General features: G+C 42.2%; 1 long non-coding RNA gene across 1 annotated transcript; it reads left to right on the top strand.

Moving 5' to 3' along the window:
• Nucleotides 1-2,092: 2,092 nt before the first annotated feature.
• On the top strand, nucleotides 2,093-18,658 carry LOC129698259 (uncharacterized). The gene is made up of 2 exons (XR_008723657.1): nucleotides 2,093-2,764; nucleotides 17,337-18,658. It is a non-coding gene; the product is annotated as an uncharacterized LOC129698259 (long non-coding RNA).
• Nucleotides 18,659-21,032: the final 2,374 nt, after the last annotated feature.

Below are 21,032 nucleotides of genomic sequence, written 5' to 3'. Positions count from 1 at the left end.
TGACAGTGCTACGATTTGGGGGAGGGGAGGAGGAGAGGGGCAAGATCCTGGGGAGATGAGGAGTGAGAGTGGGGGGGGGATTTAGGGAGAGGAGGGGAGGGGGAAATAGAGGGAGGGGGAGGTAGGGAGTGGAGAATAGAGAGAGAGGTGGGCAGTGGGGGAGGTCAAGAGGGATAGTGAGGTGGGAAAGGGGAGGGGAGGTGAGGAGTGGGGGGTAGAGGGATAGGAGGGGGTAGGGAGCGGAGTTATGGAGGGAGTGAGTGAGGGAAGGGGAAAGGAGAGGGAGGGAGGTGGGGGAGAGGAGGGGAAAAGAGGGAGGGTGAAGAGGAGGGGGAGGGAGTGCTGAGGGGAAATGAGACGTGCCTGCGCAGTTGGGGGCTATGCAGGAGTGGTGCAATATTGCATTACGGGTTGCATTGGGGGAACGGGTGAGTGGTGGATTATTGCATTGGGGAATGGGTTGCGTTGGGGGACCAGGCCTCCCGTGTGACAGTCTAGTCACTTAGTCTAGTATTCTACTGAACCTCTGACGCGTCATTTGTGTATCACGTGTCTGTGGTACCTGTATCCTGTTCTAGTTTGTTCTAGAGCTTTCAATATTTTGAACAGCAGTTCAACAAAGAACTTTCTGTTGAATGAAGGTACACAAAAATGCTGGAGAAACTCAGCGGGTGCAGCAGCATCTATGGAGCGAAGGAGATAGGCAACGTTTCGAACCGAAACCCTTCTGTTGAATGAAGATTGATTATCTATTGGTGGTTCACAAAAATGCTGGAGAAACTCAGTGGGTGCAGCAGCATCTATGGAGCGAAGGAAATAGGCAACGTTTCGGGCCGAAACCCTTCTTCAGACGGTTGTCTATTCCTGGTGCAGTTTCATAGTCAGTGTTAAACATTGTGAAAATTTGTTCCTTCGGCCTACTGTATTGACCAGCAAGCACTTATTTACAATAAGCACATTTTATATTTCCTCTCATTTTCGTCAGCTACCCCCAGATTCTAAAAATTAGGGGACAGTTTAGTGGCCAGTTAATCTCCCAATCAGCACTTTTTTACATATGGGTGGGAAGCAGGTCATATGGTCACAGAGCGAACCTGCAAACTCCTCTCAGACAGTACAGATGGTCATGATTGAGCCTGCGACACTGGAACTGTGATCCATCGATGCTACTGACTGTGTTGCGGTGCTGCCCAATACGTGCTTTGCTTGCCTACGTGGAATGGAACTACCTAGGCCATGTTCATGGGGCAAAGAAGTGAGCTGGATAATATTAAATCAATGAACAAGAAAGTGTGGATTGTTATTCATAAAGATATATTTCCGCATGTAGCTTCATTTAGGGTTTGAATACAACCAATGTGGAAAAATGAGCCAATTGTCAATCTGGTAGATATTTTCAGTATTTTATTGAACAATTTGAAGAGTCTTGACAGAATAGTTGCTGTAAAATACCTTCTCCTTGTGGAACCTGGAACAAAGTTAGTTTGATCTCAGGATAAAAGTTCAGTCACTTTAGATGAATACAAGAAGGAATTTCTTCTCTCAGTTGTAAACATTGGTAGGTTTTAAAGCAAATGGCTGTGGATGTTCAGCTATTAAGAATATTCATGGAATGGCACTTTTTTTGCATTATAGGCGAAGTAAGGATTGTGAGGTACAGTTCACAAAAGTGAAGCTGTGGTCAGATTGGATAAGCCATGGCATTGAATAGCAGAGCAGCAGCTATAGGATTATGGCCTATTGCTCTTTAAAGGAATATAAGATAAAATTGCTGGAGATGCATTATTAGTCTTTATCTCGTATCCCATCATATTGCAAAGCGGTAGGATCAGAATCTATAAAATAATATGCATTAAAATTCCAACCTTCCTTTCATTATACGTGATTCATTGGTTTTGGTACCATTTCGTACGCACTGAATTCTTGGTTTCTTGGTCCTCCAAAATATTCCAAATGGAATTTAAAGTGGAGGTGGTGGAGGGAGGACTTAACCCTTTCTGGCTTAAGTCCTCCCTCCACCACCTCCAGTTTAAATTCCATTTGGAATATGTTGGAGGACCAAGAATTCAGCCCATAGCCTGTGATTGTCACTCGTCAAACTAATTGCGAGGCACGGTTTTTTTTTACAAAGGAATAACATGAGATTTCCAATATGAAATGGCCGAAATTGTGAGATACTGTGCTCAGAATTAGTTCTATATTTGGGAATTTGTGTCAAGCAAAACATATATATATTGCGGGCATGCTTCCATCCATGCCTGAATTGCGATGAGACGGGGCGAGTGACTGCTATCCGTGTCGTCCGCTGCACACAGGACGCCAGATGGGCACAGTATTCACAGTATTTGTAAGGATCCAGCGGGAGGGGAGGCGGAGTAATTATATCTGCTCTTCAAGGCATCAATAATATTGATGACAATAATACATCCTACCGTCCAGGATAAATCCTCAGATCTGCCCACCTCAAAGAGCAGCCTTGCAGCGTTTGTCACCTGGGCTCACCAGGCATCCTGCGGGCAGAGGGCGCTCCAGGGGCGTCGCGGGATAACGGGTCCTCCGGCGGACAGGGGGCGCAGCTCCCGCCCCGCTCGCTGTTCGGAGTGCGAGACAGGTGCCACGTAATCAGGGTGAGGGGTCACCGGGCGGGCGGGGAGGCGGCGGCGGAGCCCAGTCTGGTGAGCGGCAGCCGCAGAGCCACTCGTCCGTCCCAGCGGACAGCTGCTGCTCGCAGCCCGCTACACTACATTACACCACACACGGCTCGGTGAGTTCACTGCGGAAAGAAACGAAAAAGTTGGGAGAAACTGGAGAGAGTTAAACGGACAGAAATAGAATGTATGTGTAGAGGGGTTTAGGGAGAGTGAAGGTGGGGGCAGGGGTGAAGGAGAGAAGAGGGAGTGAGTGAGTGGGAGTGATGCAGTAAGTGTAAAGGAGGGAGAGGGAATGAGGGAGCGGGTGAGAGGGAAGGAGGGGGGAGTAGACGTGAAAGTTGAGAAAGGGTGTGATGTTAAGAGGGTTTGTAGGTGGAGGGCAAAGAGCCACAGGTGGCCACATTCTTGAGTGAGGGGGTAGTGTTAGATGTTTATTGGGCTTGGGTTGGTTGTGGGGAGGATGGAGTGACCACATTTGGGGAGGAATGGGTCATGTGGGGTGTTGCCGGCGAGAGAGGTTTGCAGTGGACAGCACTTCGTTGAAGAATACACAAATTATCTGTTCATTTTTACATATTTCTTCTTGGTGCGGACTTGTTATTGAACTTCTCACTCGATGTTTGAGTTTTCATTTATGTTCACATGAGATCCAATGTTAAGCGTCATACAGTACAGAATCAAGCCCTTCGGCCCAGCTTCCTCATGTCGACCAAGGTCCCAATCTACACTACTTCCATCTGCCGGCGTCTGGCTCGTATCCCTCGAAACCTTTCCTGCCCATGTAGCGAGAAATTCTCAGCGTACAATGGGTATACAACTGGAACGAAGCCTCCGAATACATTTAAATTTCTGAAGGTTGCATCCTGTCTACAGCTGTTGATTGTCATTTCATGAGTGGATAGTCATTTATGCTTTAACGTGGAATTGTGTCCCCACTGCCGTTTTTTATTCCCGAAGCTTGGTTGATTCATTTGCCTGGTGCACTGGCTGTGCTATTTATTTTACCTGGCTTGTTTGGCAAATTAATTCCTAGCCAATAATGTGTTTCTTTTTCTCTCGTGATTAAGTATGCTACTCGTGCAGTATCTCGTCCTGCGATCTTTAGTAATTCCGTTAGGTATCTTGTTGGAGTGGATCTCACTAACAATAAGTCTGACTTCCTCGGATCAATTGTCAAGTGTGGAGATGCCGGGCTAACTAGCGCGGTTCAGCTTGGCGCATCTCTGGAGTCCAGCAGTGAAGCCCAGACTTGCTGAGATTGCCCTCCGTTTATGTTGAAGATTGTCTTGGATTCTGCAGTCTTTTTCTTTAGTTAAATGTTTAAATTATACGTTTTCGGTTAATTCATTTTAATTTGAAACAATTACAGTTAATTCTATAACGCGATAGTTGCGTTCCTAAGAAACTACGCGTTATAGAAAACGGCATTTTAAAACAATTGTATCAACGGGGAAAAGAGGTTTAGGGATTAGTGTTTCATGCTCGCAACGTCAGTAACCTATCCCGCAGGATTTTCAAAAATAAAGGTATTTTAATGGCTACTAGTTTATTACCTAAAAAATACCAGAGGTTGTATGTTACACTGTTTAATAGAACATCATTATACAGATGTCAATTGAAGTGATTCCTTGTCAATTTCCATGGCTGCGGTGAAACTGACAGGAGATGATGGTGTCTATGGAAACAGTATTTTCCCCCTTCGACTTTTTTTTAAACCTAGACGTTGTTTTTTTTTGCCTGTCAATTTCCAAAGTAACTTTCCAGTGGTTCCCTAGTTTCAGATCTAAATCGTGTAATAATTAATTGGGCACGCAAAGCAGAGTTTCTGGCCATGGTGACAATTAAACCTATCCTAGGCATTTCAGCAGTGGAACATTTTCACCAGTGTCATCGTTAATTTCAGTTGGCTTGAGCCAGTGTGTTTGCTCTACAATATGATACCTGCTAAGTACAGATGAGGAGTGACTGGAGGCCACAGAGCGTGGTTTGGGGAGTGGATCATCAAGTGAAATTAGCCTTGCTTGAAATACAGGACACCTTCAGTGTTGAAACAAGCATATGAAAGAATGTCAGATATTACATTTGTGCCTTTAGTGCTGTAGGAAAACGTTAATATAATAAAAAATTTAGGGAAAAAGAAAGCAAGTAATAATTTGAAAAATCTAAAGATAACCACAACTTAATTACCAGGCTGATTCTTATTAAGCTCGTGTCATGCTGTGCTAGAGATTAATATCCAACAGTATACACTACAGATTTTTGATAGTTATTTATGACACATCAGCATTACCAGTTTGATTGAAACTTCTTGCCAATAACAAATTGCCCCTGAACTCAATGTTTTAGGAGGCCAAGTTAAGGCATGGCCACATTCGTGATCATGAAGATTAGTACAGATCAACCAGTTGAGGAGGACAGATTTTCTTCATAGAAATCCAATTGGTTCATTATCACCTTTCCGACTTCAACTTTTTAGTACCAGATTTATTTAATTTAAGGAACTTAATTTTCCATCTGGTGACTTTGCACTTACGTCTTTGGATCAGGTTACTAAATACTGATCCAGTATCTTAGCCATGTTGGTACTATATCCTAAATGTTCTTCATCATTTAACTCTAGTAGTCATACCTTCATATGAATACAAACATGTACAAATGTACACAATGCTTGAATGTAGGAATACTCAGTAGATTCTGTAGGTCGAGGGGAAAAAACATCTTGTTTCAGGTTGATGAACTTTAATTTGAACATGCCACCCACTTTAATAAAAAAGAACAATATAGGAATTCCCTATAAAATCTTTTATTTCTCTTTCATAAATTAGTTGCGTCCGACCTCTGATTTCCCTTGAGATAAAGATGGCGCGTTGCCTCCTTGAAGCCTTACTCTCTCAGGTGATCCGCAGAAACAAAATAAAGAGCCAGCACTGTAACCATCAATTTGTTTAAAGGGTTAGTGACTTGCAATTTTGAACAGGAAACTGCAGCATTCAGTTATTTTAAGATGTTCCAACGTGGGAATCATATTAACCAATGAACAAAAAGGTTAACAGTGCTATATCAAATCAATTAATGTTAGCAGTGGTATTTATATTAACCACCAAGCAGCTGTTTCAAGGCAAATAAATGTATTAAGATAAAATGGTCTATTTTAATCCACAAACTGTTTATTTTTTAAATCGAAGCATATCATACATAATGTATGAAATAGGTAGGGAGAATTTTCGGATACTGACACTGGAAATTCTTTAAGTCCTAGTATTTAAATACATGAATCCGGGATGCATTTATTTATTCTGTTAAATGTGGATTGCAGTTAAATGTCAGACCTAACGAAACGGTAATATAGGATATAAAGCTTCTGGCTATTCTCTATCAGTTTTATATTTGTAATTTTTTTTTTCCTTGACTCTCGTATCGCAGTTGACATTGCCCCTTGGGGTTAGGAGGGAGGAACAGTTCATTCTACTAACCAAGTACTTAAGTAATTTTGAATGTTGCTGCTTTGCCAATCCCTCTGGGGGGAACTGCCTGGAATCATTTTTATGATATTGTTGCAGTCCAGCTAAACTGTAGAATCATGGCAGTATTTTGTGCTGCGAGGCAAAAACCTTTCCATGCCATTAAAAATAGATGTTTTTAGAATTTTGATACATTAATGCATAGAAATATAATTGTTTAGTTTTGTCATTGACACTTCCTTATTTTGGAATTGTGCATGTCAAAATGAAATCCTCCCAGGTAGGGAATAGTGCGGCACAGGTTGCAGCCTCTTGTTTCAGTGGCTCTGCAATTTTTCCAATGTTTGAAATGTTCTTCCCGACCAACATGGAATTTTTTTGTTAGATTGAGATGATTTTTGATTTTAATACGCACTTTATAATGCTGCTTGCTGGAGTTATTTTTGCAGTATTTTAGGTGGGTTTCACTTCCCTCTTCCAACTTCAGAACCATATCAGAGAAAGTAATGCATAGTCCTTCATATGAATCATGCTTTATTTTATATCATTTGGATCAGTAATAACACGGTGTAGTTAACTCTAGGCTTAATGTGAACCTAGAGCCTTTTGTAGAAACCACATCTATTGGATTTAGAAATTAAGATTGCAAAACAAACATTCCCCATGGCAGTTAAAAATAACACTCGTTACTTGGTGATCATATTACAGGACAATATGGTGGTTTAATTGGGGCACTCGTATAATACGTGTCATACATATTCTGTAGTCTTTTTCTGCCTATGAATCCACATAGCAACTTGTACCTTACACATAATTGGCTGCAATGTTTTTAGTTACAAAGCAACCAAACAGGCACTTCCCAACTTACAGGTAACATAAGTAAATTTGCACTTATCAAAACTATTCTTTAAGCCCACTAGCTCCCCCGTGGGCTCCTCGTTGAATAGTAAATTTAAGCGTGTGCAGTAGCATGTTTGTGTCCACATTATGTAACATCCAACTTGCACAAGGGTCCAGAGGATGTAATCCTTACATGAGCCGGGGCGCATTTGTAATTTAAAACAGACCAAATATACCAATCTACAACAGAAAAATCAGCTGTTGAACACGTACGATTATATGAATTTGGCCAATTGGTCCCTCAAGTCTAATCCATTTAATCGGATAATGGAAGATCTGCTTATAACTTCAACTGTGATCATTTTTCATCTTTCCTGTTGATCAATGATATATCTATCTCTATCTTAAAATATCCACAAATACAAAATTCACAATTACCTATTCTCTTCCATCTCTCTTTGAGGAGGAAAGTTCCAGAGACTCTCAAAAAATAATTACCACATCCCAGTCGTAATTGGATGACCAGTTATTTCTAAGTGCGGGCCTCTGGTTCTAGATTCTCCTACAAGAAGAAACGCATCCCTGCATCTGTCCGGTCAAGGTCTATGTTTTTGTCTTTCCAATTACCGGTAAGTTATCTCTCACTCTTTTAAACTCTGGTGGATATAAGTCTTCCCAAAAGAAGATGATCAGTACTCTAAACAATTCTCGGTAAATGGCATCAACAATGCTTGTATAACTGAAGAATACCCATTCTGCTTTTACATTTAATTCCTCTCACTTGTTAATTGTTAGCTTTCTTAATCACCTGGTCTGCATGTAAAGTAATCTTTCACAAACCATGAACCATCTCTGAAAGTAATCTTTCACACACCTCACACCATCTAGATATTATACCAGCACTTTCAAATTACTCCCGAGACAAAGGCTTGAAACTTTAAAATATACATACAAAAAATAATATATGTGTTTCTAAAATAGCATGTTTATGTTTGAAGCAGTATTGGCTAAAAACGCTCTGAAACCTCCAAGGCATTACTTTGAGATAAGGAGGCTCATCAAGTTAGATGCTGCAGTTTATAAATCCATTTGTCACTTCAATCTACAAGATTTGGGATTAATTGTGTCCATGCTCTGTTTGTATGCTCTGTCATTTTAGATACATTATTTCAAATAATGTTCACAATATTTTTTATCATGGTTGCGAAACTACGCACATAAAGTCCTCGGAGTTATTCCATCAGACTTAAAGGCTCAGTAAACAATATTTTATTGTTAAAGCATCTAAGACAAAGCAACGTGTGGCATTCACACTTTTAGATAACATTGAAAATAGTATTATCATATTACCAGACTAGAAGAACTCTGTAAAAGGAACTGCAGATGCTGATTTAAACCGCAGATAGACACAAAAAGCTGGAGTAACTCAGTGGGTCAGGCAGTATCTCTGGAGAGAAGGAATGGGTGACGTTTCGGGCCAAGACCCTTCTTCGGACTGGTTAAGGATAATGGAAACAAGAGATATTGGCAGTGAAGTGGCGACATAAAGAACAATGAATGAAAGATATGCAAAAAAGTAATGATGATAAAGGAAACAGCCGTTGTTAGCTGTTTGTACGGTGAAAATGAGAAGCTAGTGCGACGTGTGGGTGAGGGATAGAGAGGGAATGCCAGGGCTACCTGATGTGAGAGAAATCAATATTCATATCACAGGGCTGTAAGTTGCCAAAGCGAAATATGTGATGCTGTTCCTCCAATTTGCATTTAGCCTCACTCTGACAATGGAGGAGACCTAGGACAGAAAGGTCTATGTAGGAATGGGAAGGAGAATTAAAGTGTCCAGCAACCGGGAGATCAGGTATTATTCAGGCGGACTGAGCAAAGGTGTTCCGTGATTGCCTAGTCTGCGTTTGGTCTCCCCGATGTATAGGAGTCCACATTTTGAACAATGGATACTGTCGATGAAATTGGAGGTGGTGCAAGTGAACCTCTGCCTAACCTGAAAGGACTGTCGGGGTCTGTGGACAGAGTTGAGGGAGGAGAAATAGTGACAGGTGTTGCATCTTCTGCAGTTACAGGGGAAGGTACCTGGGGAGGGGTTGGTTTGGGTGGGAAGGGATGAGTTAGCCAGGGAGTTGCGGAGGAAACGGTCTCTGTGGAAGGCTGAAAGGGGTGTAGATGGGAAAATGTGGCAAGTGGTGGGATCCCATTGGAGATGGCGGAAATTTCGGAGAATTATGTGCTGTATGCGACGGCTGATGGGGTGGAAGGTATGGACTAGGGGGACTCTGTCTCTGTTGCGAGTAGGAGGAGGGGAAACAAGGGCGGAGCTACAAGATACCGAGGAGACACGAGTGAGGGCCTCACCTATGATGGGAGAGGGGAACCCCCGTTCCCTAAAGAATGAGGACATCTCGATGTTCTAGTATGGAACACCTCATCTTGGGTGCAGATGCGGCGTAGACAGAGGAATTGGGAGTAGGGGATAGAGTCTTTGCAGGAAGCAGGGTGGGAAGAAGTGTAGTTGAGATAGTTGTGGGAGTCTGTGGGTTTGTAATAGACGCCAGTCATTTGTCTATTTCCGTGAGGGAGAGATCTATAACTCTCATCATTCACAACCGGCAAAAATAAAATAATGCTGCAAAAATGAGAAGTCGTTTCAACATTTCACATTATTTTAAAGAAAACATGGGGCAGTGAAAGTCAAGGCAGCAGCCCATATTAGATTCGGAGCTGTATTGTGGTTCTAGTGCAGTGATGGACATGGAAGATGTAATGTGTATGGTTGAGTCGTCCAAAAGTTGTGAATTGAAGTAACAATTGGTTTGCGCTTCACGAGACATGAAAACAAAATCCATGAAATGATGACGAACAAACAATAGTGCTAGAATGGACAAGTAAGTGAAAGTAATAAACAGTAGTGAAATAAAAATAAGTGAAGAGATTAATAGGACTCTTGAGCCTGGTACTGCTCTTACTTCCCAGCTAATCCTAGCCTAATTTCTTAAATCTAGTTTTAAATTCTAATCCCAGTTAAATAATTTTATAATACATAATTTTATTTTAGTTTTACTGTCTGGATTGTAAAACAAAAATAGCTGTGGTGGCATTTTGCAAAATAGTAAAAAGTACAGCCTGAATAATTCTATTTGCCCAGTCTCCTTTTGTTTTAATGTGTAGGAAGGAACTGCAGATGCTAGTTTACACTGAAGATAAATGCTGGAGTAACTCAGTGGGACAGGCAGCATCTCTAGAGAGAAGGAATGGGTGATGTTTCAGAAGAAGGATTTCGACCCAAAAAGTCACCCATTCCTTTTCTTCAGAGATGCTGCCTGTCCAGCTGAGTTACTCCAGCATTTTGTATCTGTCCTTTTTCTCTAATTCTGATTGTATCATGCAGATTATGTCACCGTTATGTCATCAACAAATAAAAGCTCCCATCATGTATGATTTTGCAGTGTCGGCTTTCCTTGGCAATAATGAAATATGGGATAATTTTCATACCCAGATTGCTGTCACTTTAACAATTAGCAATAGAATGTTCTGTGTCGCATCTGTGTTCAGTATTTTGGTTTTCTTGAGCAATGGAGGTTATCCCTATGATATCACTCCTAAAGTTTAAATTATATGTTGTGGTTTATAGGGTTACACAATGGCAGTTTTATTCACTGCGTTGAACTTTCCCTGGGTTGGAATGCAGAAACTAATTTCCGTAGATAATTATTTTGAAACATGCCACACAAGATGTTCCTGTTTAGTCCTGATTGTTTTTTCAAATTAACTAAGAGGAATATCACTAGATCAAAGTTGAAATGATGTGTGTTGGTCCTTGACTTTCAGATTGATTTTAGTGTCAACAGAAAAATGAAATGATAATGAGACCAATACAAATTATAGTATCATAGAAAAGTCAGTGAAAAAATGTTACGAGGGGCCAATCCTATTTTGTACTGATGTTTGTGGTACATGTGACACAAAAGTGATTATGGGCAAATTTTGTCCCTGAAATGTCCTTCAGATACTGAAGGTATGTCAGTGATTTGCAGTGTGGTTGCTGTCGCTGACCTAGAGTTGAAGTGGAGGTTCATATCTCTGATTTATTTATAAATATCAGGCCTTGATAACATATGACCAAAAAGTCTGAATTCTAGAAGTACGGTGAGAATAGTTTCTTAACATCGGGTAACGTTCGACTGTATTCGGCATGAACAAAGGGCTGGCAAACAGAAAAAGAAATACTGGCTTTAGTTATACCCGAGCACAAAGGAAGGTGATATTAACAAGAACATCTCAGTCTCAGGATATTGCTGCATGAGTTCCTTACCAAAATGTCCAAAGCGCCATCATCTTTATTGAAACACAGTAACTCAGATGTGCTGGTTAGGCCGCAGCTGTGGAATTCATAGGAAAAGAGATTGGGGCAGGAAAAGCCTGGCAAGTGATAGGTTGATGCAGGAGAGGAGAGTTTTGTTGGTGGATGGGTGGGCGAGGGCTAGAGATGAAAAGGAGACAAAAGGATGGAAGACAAGAGAAGTGAAATGTGAAGCTAAAGGGAAGCTATAGGTAGAAGGGGAAATGGGCTGGGGGTACGGGATAGTAGGAGAAATGGGTGCACATTAGAGTGGGACACAGAAGAAAGGGGGAGAGGGTATTACCTAGATTTGGAGAACTCAATGTTCATACCAATTGGGTTGTAAGCTACCCAAGCAGAATATGAGGTGGCGTTCTTCCAGTTTGTGTGTGGCCTCGCTCTGGCTATGGAGGAGGCCCAGGACAGAAAGGTTGTTAAAAATGGGTAGCAACCGAGAGATCCAGCAGGCTTTGGCAGACCAAGCACAAGTGTTCAACGAAACTGGTTGGGTAGCTTACCACTTGAAGGGGGAAGATGAGCTCCACTGATCAGCTACATAACATAAATACTGTCGCTACAAGGACAGGCCAGATTCGTGGCATCCTATGGTAGTAACTTCCCCAAAGACTTGTCACTTTTTCCAAGGCACAAGCAGAGGTTCAACAGAATATTCCTCATTTGTCTGGATGAATGCTCAAGATGCCCATGACCATTCGGGGTTTGATCTGCATCCTATTCTGCGTACATTTACGTCCTCCGCCACTGGTGAATCAGGGCTGGGATTGTGTCGTCTACCATGGGCCTATGATACAGAGAATTAGCCCCAGCCTAGCCTCTTTAATAGATAGTGCAAGCTGATGGACTTGCCGCTGGCTACCACTACTATCGGCAACAGCAGACATTTTGGCTTTGTAAAGCTGAGGCCCAATTCTCTGCAGAAAGAAACCAGAGGATGGGTTTTGACCTGAAATGTCGACTGTCCATTTCTCTCCACAGCAGATATTGCCTTGCCCTCAGTGGTCTTTCAGCATTGTTTTTTGCTCTGTGGCAATATCTGCAGTGTTTTGTGTCCCAAATACACTTAACTGGTTGAGTTAAGTATATTGGACATAACATATTACTTAATATAATTACTTAATAATACTTTTTAAAATATTTGTAATCGAATTATGCATATTGAGATATTTTGTACGACTGCTGAATTGCTGAGCCAGGTTGTCATGAAAATCCCTTTCTGTTGATTTTGTTGCCAATTTGCAACTATTTAACAGCATTGCACATTTAATGAGAACTTTTAAAGGTGATAGAAATGTGTTGATCTGTTGTGTAAACGTGTTTCCTTCAACTGTCTAATTACATTAGTCATGCCTTTTGAAATCTTGAGACTATGATGAAGTCCTCCAAGTTAATTTTGATTCCTCTGACCTTTTTTTCCATATACAGTTATGCCAGAATAATTAAATATCGCACAACTGTGTGTCTGCAGTTTTCACTCTTAATTTGCAAGACTTCTAGAGGATAAGATAAAGTGAATTCTATGCTTTGATAATCCCTGTGGATGTTATTTTTTTGAAGAAATGTATTACAGGTGCACAACCTTTTATCCGAAAGCCTTGGGACCAGACACCTTTCGTAATTCAGAATTTGTCGGTCTTCGGAATGGAAATTTTTTTGCGTAGATTTTAATGGCTGGCTCAGTGGTAGAGTGCTCGGCTCATATCCGCAACGTCGCGAGTTTGCGCCTTGATCCCGGCAGAAGAAGTTGAAGCGGGGCTGGGCTGGGCTGCTGCTGGCTGTGGGTCTCTGGGATCTCTGTGCTTGCGGTGGGCCTGGTGGTCGACGTCCAATTGGTCCTGACGTCTCCGGTGACTGCACTGAACCTGCAGCCATCGCCGTCGTGAAGACAGTACAAAGCCCCCACGCCGGTGCAATGAGCAGGGAGCTGGAGAGGGGAGGGAAGGGGTCACACACATGGCCGGGAAGCAGAGGGGTGTAGGTGGGGTGAAATTGAAGGGAGCGACAATCTGCTGCTGCCTGCACGCTGAGTTTAAAAGTTCCCACGCAAGACTCACGATACACTGTGTATCGTGTCTACCGTGGGAACTTTTTAACTCAGCAGGCAGGTAGCAGCAGATTGTCAATTATTAACCCCCCGCGCAATATACTCTCACCTTCTCTTTTATGAATGGGGATTTAGTTCCCCTTTTTTCGAGGACCGACCCGAGGTTCCGCTGTCACCTCTGCGGGCCGCCCTCGGTGAACGTCCTGTCTCCCTGTCCCTGGGATAGTAGGGGGCGATCAAACAGCACAATACCCCCCTCCCCCTCCAACTCCAGAGGAATCCGCTCCCCGATGGGCCGCTACGGCCACAAGTGGCAGTTCGCCCACAGCCCGAGCTGCGCGACCCCAAGAACAAGAAGTACCTTCCACACTATCAGCTTCTGCCCATACACTGCGTGTTCCTCTGAAGTTGGAACGGGGCTGGGCTGGAGTTGCTGATCTGGGATCTCCGTGCTTGCAGTGGGCCTGGGGGTCGGTGTCCCGATGAGAGGGCGCAGCTCGGGCTGTGGGCGAACTGCCACTTGTCGCCGTAGCGGCCCATCGGGGAGCGGCTTCTGGTGGTCCTGACGTCTCCGGCCAGTTTGCAGTTTTCCTCTGGAGTTGGAACGGGGCTGGGCTGCTGCTGGCTGTGGGTCTCTGGGATCTCCGTGCTTGCGGTGGGCCTGGGGGTCGGTGTTCCGTTGGTCCTGACGTCTCCGGTGACTGCACTGCGCTGCTAGAATCACCGACGTGAAGACAGTGCAAAGCCCCCGCGCCGGTGCAATGAGCGGGGAGCTGGAGGGGGGATGGAAGGGGTCACACACATGGCCGGGAAGCAGAGGGGTGTAGGTGGGGTGAAACTGAAGGGAGCGCCAATTTGCTGCTGCCTGCCCGCTGAGTTAAAAAGTTCCCACGCAAGACCCACGATACACTGTGTATCGTGCCTACCGTGGGAACTTTTGAACTCAGCGGGCAGGTAGCAGCATATTGTCAATTATTAACCCTCCCGCGCAATATACCTTCACCTCTTTTATGAATGGGGATTTAGTTCCCCTTTCTTCGAGGACCGACCGGAGGTTCCGCTGTCACCTCTGCGGGCCGCCCTCAGTGAACGTTTTCAAGGACCTTTCTTCAAGGACCGAAAAAATGGCCGCTATTCGGAGGTTTTCGTTATTTGGATCGTCGGATAAAAGGTTGTGCACCTGTATAATATAGGAGTCTATTCAAGACCCTTCTGCGAGTTATTTTCTCTCGCATATGTCTTATCAACTGTCTCTTGATCCTTTTTGACATTACTTAACACTAACCACTATTGTACCTAACTAATCTCCCTTTGAAAAGTGGGAGCAAACTGGTGCACTGAGTGGCAAACCTTGGTTGCAGAGCACTCCAAACAGGCTCAAAACCAGGACCTTACAGCTGTAACAAGGATACTGAAATGTATTCTTGTATTGGTTTCCTTGCAAGGCGCAACGGTTAATTTCTACACTTCCAACGGAATATATACATAGTTGTGAGGAACTGCAGATGCTAGGTGATGAAAAAGACACAAAATACTGGAGTAACTCAGCAGGTCAGACTGCATTTCTGGAAAACATGTCCAGGTGACGTTTTGGGCCGGGACCACCTTCAGATTGACAAGTAAGGGAGAGAGCTGGAAGAGAGGTGTGGGTGGAACAAAGCCTTTGTGATAGATAAGTACAGGGGAAAGGTTTTTTTGATTGGTAGGTGTTTGGACAAAGACCAGAGGTAAAAGGGCAAAGTGAGAGATGAGCATAGAAGAGACATGAAATATGAAGTCAGAGGAAGGAATATAGGTGGAAGAGGAAGGATAGAATGGGTACATATCCAGGTTGGGCACAGGGAAAGGAGGGGTGGGGGTGTTACCTAAAATTGGAGACCTTCACCACATCCCCGGCCACTCACAGGCAGGGCCTACCAACGCAGACCCTTACTGCATCATAGGCCAGGCCCGCTGAAGCCACTGACAACTCTCACAGCTTCCTTTGCCGCTCGCAGGCTGAGCCCACCGATGCTACCGCCAACCTGTCTATGCACCCTGGCCGTGAATGAATAAATGAATACGTTTGTAAATAAGTTTATTGGACGAATATTCACATACAAGGAATTTGCCTTGGTGCTCCGCGCGCAAGTGACAGCATGACATATAGTGACAGTTAGGAATGATACATAAACATTAATAATAAAACATTATTGGTTAAACATGTGAATTAAATAATATACCCGAGCAAAAGGAGGCTACAAATATTTGGTTATTGAGTAGAGCTACTACTCGTGGGGAAAAAAAGCTATTTTTGTGTCTGGCTGTGGCAGCTTTGACAGTCCGAGTCGCCTTCCAGAGGGAAGTGATTTAAAGAGTTTGTGGCCATGGTGAGAGGGGTCAGAGATGATCTTACCCGCTCGCTTCCTGGCCCTTGCAGTGTACAGTTCGTCAATGAAAGGAAGGTTGCAGCCAATAACCTTCTCAGCTGATCGGATGATTCGCTGCAGCCTCCGGATGTCGTGCTTGGTGGCTGAGCCAAACCAGACAATGGTGGAGAAGGTGAGGACAGACTCTACGATGACCGTATAGAATTAGATCATCATTGCCTGTGGCAGGTTACACAAAAAAGCTGGAGAAACTCAGCGGGTGCAGCAGCATCTATGGAGCGAAGGAAATAGGCAACGTTTCGGGCCATAAACCCTTCTTCAGACAATTGCCTGTGGCAGATTGTGTTTCCTCAGCTGCCGCAGGAAGTGCATTCTCTGTTGTGCCTTTTTGACTGTGGAGTCGATGGTAGCTCTCCACTTAAGGTCCTTGGAGATGATGGTTCCCAGGAACTTAAAAGACCGCAGATGTGGTGTTGTTGGTGGTGAGTGGGGTGAGGGGAGGGGGAGCTCTCCTAAAGTCTACTATCAATTCCACTGTCTTAAGAGCATTCAGATCCAGGTTGTTGCGATGGCACCAAAACGTCAGCTGTGCCACTTCCTGTCTGTAGGCAGATTCTTCCCCATCCTGGATCAGTCCAATCGGGGTTGTGTCGTCCACAAACTTGAAGCTTGACAGAGGTGTCAGTGGAGGTGCAGTAATTTGTGTAGAGTGGAGGAGAGGGGAGAGTACGCAGCCTTGAGGTGCTCCTATGCTGAGGATTTGTGGGTCCGAGATGTGCTTTCTCAGCCTCACATGCTGCGTCCTGTCTGTCAGGAAGTTGCTGATCCACCGACAGAGGCATTCCGGCACAGTCAACTCGGAAAGTTTGGAGTGCAGTAGTTCTGGCACAATGGTGTTGAATGCAGAGCTAAAATCAACAAACAAAATCCTCGCATTGTCCTACCCCCTCCCCTGACATCAGTCTGAAGTAAGGTCCCGACCCGAAACATCGCCAATTCCTTCTTTCCATAGATACTGCCTCACCTGCTGAGTTTCTCCAGCGTTTTGTGTTTACCTTTGATTTTACCAGCATCTGCAGTTCTTTCTTAAACATGCTGCCTGACCTGCTGAGTAACTTCACCATTTTTGTGTCTATCATCAGTGTAAACCAGCATCTGTAGTTCCTTCTTACACACTGTGGTTCTATGTTCTATATTTAAAATATAATTTGTATTTTATGATTCATCTTGGAGGAGGGATAAGAGAGCAGGCATAACATAATCTTGATTGGTTTTCTTCAATTTGTATCGGAATGTGCATTGTTTGACTTCATAATTCAGATTTGTTTAATTGTTTATATTCCCAGCTTCTATGGTGGATTTAAACTTGTGCCAAAATCAATAGTTTTCACCTCTGGATACCAGTACATTACCTTAACTACTTTGCCTCCATACACAAGATATATAGTAACCATTATGAACGGTTACCAGTATTCAGTTTATCTTTGATACGTTGCGCAACAGCGGTAATTTTCCGGATTCAGAAAAATAAATTCCCATTTAACAACATTATTGTCAAATTAAAAAGTGCATCTTTAAAATGTGTAATCATTTGTTTTGTAGGACATAAGGAAGCACATTCAAGAAGGACGTTACAAGAGAAGAACCAAGACAATCAACACAGTTGCGAGTTATTTGCACTGTACTTTGCAATTCTTGATTATCACTTTACAACATTAAAAAATGAGGCAGCTGAAAGGAAAACCAAAAAAGGAGACTTCGAAAGACAAAAAAGAACGACGGCAAGCCATGCAAGAAGCTCGAAGTCAAATCACCACCATCGTGTTTCCCACATTAGCTGTGGTTGTGCTGTTGATTGTTCTGTTTGTTTACGTGGCCACACGACCAACCACTGCATGAGAGAAAAATTACAGAGCATTTTATGAAGAATTTTCATCTTGGCTACAATGGATTTAAAATGGATTTAAAACTCCAGCTAGAAACATTTATGTCCAATTGCAGTTCCATTCTTCTTGGTCTTGACACGTGTTTAAAGAGTATTGTTGCCCAATCGTACAGTATATATAATATATATGCTAATTTCTCTCGTGTGCCTTTGAAATTTTCACTAAAGAGTATTTTTGCCCCTTTAAATTATCTGGAAACAATTCCAGCATCTTGTGCAGAAGTTGAGAGCAAACCTTAATTCAAAAGATATGTCAGAGGCCAATTTGTTGCATTGTCTATACTGTAATAGTGTTTTAAACAAAATTCTACTATGAATTTCACCACTCTTGCCAAAGGACAATCCATTCTTGTATTGGAAACGTATCACTTAAAATGCAATGAATATAAATTGTAAATGTTTATTTTTAGAATAAAATCAATGTTCAGAATTTTTTCAAATATATATTTTGCAGTGTCAAGGAACATGGAGAAGTCTCTTTTACCAGTAGTTTTAATGTATGCCAAGAACATTTTAGACTTGCTGTGGGCAGCCAGCTGATACCAATTGCTGAAGGCAACCGCTTGGCCGACCCTCTCCCTGAATGAATCTACCTCCGTCAGTGCTCAGATGCAATAGTGTATGGTGATTTTGCCCTGATAGTGTTTTTTGCAGGGAGAATGAGATTATTGGATCCTGGGAGTTGGAAGGGAATAATTTCACCAACTTGACCACTTGAAGTTGGACCTGTATTACACACATTTATGGTCAAAGAAAAGTTCTGCCTTTACAGGATTCTGTGAATGTCTTGGAATTGGATAGCAAGGACAGTGTTAATTGTGGCAGCATATTTATATTCTACTGCACGAGTCCATACAATGCTCCAAATCTGTTCTTGATATATTGGTTTATGTAGATTTACTATGTTAAAAAAGACTTATTCTATACCATTTGCAATAAAACAAAAACATCTCAGCAATCTGAGATGAATCTACAGAGAGGCAGAATGTTGGTTGAATTTGTTTTATATCTAAGGCCTTACCATCCATATGAAACCTATATTACGTGCAGATCCTTTTGGTCCTGGAACCATTGATTGTGACACCTATTTTGGAATGTTTGCAAATTTATGCTTTACTACCTCTAATCCTAATTTAGCTGGCGGTAAATTGCAAAAGTATAATGTAGGGTGACTCTCTTTTTCAAATAGGATAAGAGAATGTTCGGAGGTTACAATGTTTGCCGTGAGTTTATTCACTGAGGGAAATGATCCACATTGTAAAAATATATAGAAAGTGCTTGGGCTCTAGTTTGATGCATTTTGCTTGAAATAAGCTAAAATAATGTAAATAATTGAAGAAATAAGTGCATTCTGCATTCAGCACATGGCGAGTTTCTGCAATCCAACAATCCTGTTTCAGGTATTGACCCAAAACATTGACTATCCCTTTGCTTTCCCAAATGCTGCCTGACTGGCTGAGTTCCTCCAGCAGTTTGTTTTATTCCAGATTATAGCAACTGCAATCTCTTGTGTCTTTATTTTCTTACAATTTTCAGTAGTTTAATGAATAGGCTAACTGACCCTGCTTATAAAGGTGGCCATATTGAGGGATTGAATTACCATTGCAAGCTAGTGCCAAATTCCTCCCATTTAAGAGCCCATTTGCAATTCTTTGAACTATAAAGACAAATGGGTGTATTTTAAAATATTTTAATTATTTTATTTTAACACTAAGAAATTGACTAAGTATTGTACACCAGTTTAGTTTGTAAATTGTTTTATCTTCTCTTCTTGTTATAGTGGAGGGCTAAACGCTGATTGCAAAATCTTATTTTCAACCACAATAAACTGTACTACGTTGCTGCACTTAAATATATCAAGGAATATTACTTAATGCAAATTTCTCAATTGCCTTTGCCAAAAATACTGCCAGTTTGCATTGGTTCAAAGTATATTTTATGTCTGGGTTTAGCTAGTGAAAAATCTTTGTTGGGGAGGGGGTGAGGTGGTGCTGGAAAGTCTCACCTGAAATCTCTCTCAACTTGAACCTGGATCACTGATGACACAAACGGAGGATAGTTTAGCCCTTGTAGTTGATGACAGTGGGATGAGCTGGCTCTCAAAATGTTTTTTTCAATCAACCCAATCTCATTTAAAGTTCGAATGAAAATGATCCCATGTTTCAGTTGGCAGATTTTCAATGGGAGATATTTTCTTTTTCTGTTTGTATCTCAGTCTGTCAAAGAGCTGATTGCCTCAGCAGCTATGTTGAATTGAAAGTATGAGAGCTGCTTCTAAAGAATCTAAAGGTTCAAGCTTCCTTGGATTGTAAACGTTCAACAGGGGGGCTATCCTGTTACGTTATGTACAAAACAACCAGCTCTGTTTCACTGAGATCTGGGAAGGTAGAAAATTAAGTTCTAGATCAAGGAGATGATGTAATATTACTTTCAATCTTGTATCTAGTGCCTACATGGTATTTATTGAAGATGTTCGAAAGTGTTTTGGTTGTGCATTTTTGGTCACCATATGAGTGCATTTTTCTTAAAAGTGGAGACTTGTGGAAAAGGAAAACCACTCAAAATTGGAGTAATTTTTACTTGGATTGCCGGTTGTGCCTGAAGTGGAAACTCTTGGCCTATAATTTGCTTAACTGGACATGATCATACACTTTTAGCCAGCTATTAACTGGTTATTGCCTATATTCACTGCATTCCTAACTGGATTCACTGTGCAGGCTACTTCTGCAAGCTTCTTAGCAAAGCTTCATTTTGTGTTGATGCTGCTTGCTTGCTGCACGACATTTCGAGCTCTTTGCTAGCCTCCTTCATCACCTCAGAACCAAGCTGTTTTTATTAATTCTGAACTTTGTCAAACAAGTTTGGGAAGCTACCCAGCTGAGAATTGCACATGCATATGCATGCAGTGTTCATCTTTGTTTCAAGTGGGAAAAAAACAGCTTAGTTTTCTGATGGTCTATAGAAAAAAAGAGTTAGGAGAGTATACATTATGAATTCTCAGGAGTATAATTATGTCATGAATGAAGTATACCTGATAATTTACAGTGGAGCACTTAGATGCCATATCACTTGAGCTTTTCGTTGGTCTCATCCCTAATTAGGAATGAAATTGCAAAGTAAAAATGTATTCTATGATGATCTATATTCCTCTGATTTAACCCTGATGCAGCAAAGTACTAATTAATATGGGATGCTGCAAGGTCTGTTTGAAATATTTAAAGCTTGCAGATTTTGTGGATGTTGATGTATTGGATTGGATTTTTGCAGGATAATGACTGAAGCTGTCGGGTTTGCCTGTGTCAAACAGGACCACCAGTATTTAGCCAATTAAAGAGCGGAAAGTTCAAGACTTG

This window comes from Leucoraja erinacea, chromosome 6, assembly GCF_028641065.1.
Source record: "Leucoraja erinacea ecotype New England chromosome 6, Leri_hhj_1, whole genome shotgun sequence".
NCBI lineage: Eukaryota > Metazoa > Chordata > Chondrichthyes > Rajiformes > Rajidae > Leucoraja > Leucoraja erinaceus.
The sequence above is the reverse complement of the archived record's forward strand: the minus strand, read 5'-3'. Positions and strand labels throughout refer to the sequence as shown.